This window comes from Palaemon carinicauda, chromosome 23 (genome assembly GCF_036898095.1).
Source record: "Palaemon carinicauda isolate YSFRI2023 chromosome 23, ASM3689809v2, whole genome shotgun sequence".
Classification (NCBI taxonomy): Eukaryota; Metazoa; Arthropoda; class Malacostraca; order Decapoda; family Palaemonidae; genus Palaemon; species Palaemon carinicauda.
The window spans coordinates 108,512,188-108,513,193 of NC_090747.1; positions in this window are offsets into that span (position 1 = coordinate 108,512,188).

Below are 1,006 nucleotides of genomic sequence, written 5' to 3' on the forward strand. Positions count from 1 at the left end.
CACATGTTTTATGACGCCACATTTTGCTACGTCAGACTGCATTGGTAGACTTCGCATGAGTACAACAATTCCACAAGACTTGTCATTCAATACAGTGCTCCGCCGTCACAAGGTTATGACGTCACGGAAACGTCACTAGTAGTTATGACGTCACAAACGTTGCTGGTGGTTATGACGTCACAGGTTTCTTGACCTCACATTTTTCTAAGTCAGACTGCATTGGTATAGGACATCATAAGTCTGTAACTTCCCAGGCTCATTAGTTGTCATGGTCCCATTTAAATCTGAAATAAGGAAGTTGTAGAATCAGTTTCTATATAATTAAACAGTATTCTTAGACTTTGAAGATAACATCTAAAACAAGTTTTTATCCGTTCTTGACTTTGGAAAATAAGAGAGGGAATAATACGACAATTTTTATCCTATGCTCAAAAAATTCAGAGAGAGAGAAATATTGTAAGAAAAAACTGTATATAAAATGGGATAGACTATGAAAGTTACATGTGTTATGGGATATATTTGAAGAGAGAGAGAGAGAGAGAGAGAGAGAGAGAGAGAGAGAGAGAGAGAGAGAGAGAGAGAGAGAGAGAGAGAGAGTAAATTTAGTGATGAAGAGAAATATTGCAAGAAAAAGCTGTATGTAAAATGGGATAGACTTTATGAAAGTTACATGTGTTATGGGATATGTTTGATGAGAGAGAGAGAGAGAGAGAGAGAGAGAGAGAGAGAGAGAGAGAGAGAGAGAGAGAGAGAGAGTAAATTTAGTGATGAAGAGAAATATTGCAAGAAAAAGCTGTACAGTATATAAAATGAGGTAGACTTTGTGAAAGTTACATGTGTTATGGGATATGTTTGACAAGAGAGAGAGAGAGAGAGAGAGAGAGAGAGAGAGAGAGAGAGAGAGAGAGAGAGAGAGAGAGAGAGAGGGGGGGGGGGTCAATTTAGTGAGAAAGAGAAATATTGCAAGAAAAAGCTGTATGTAAAATGGAATAGACTTTATGAAAGT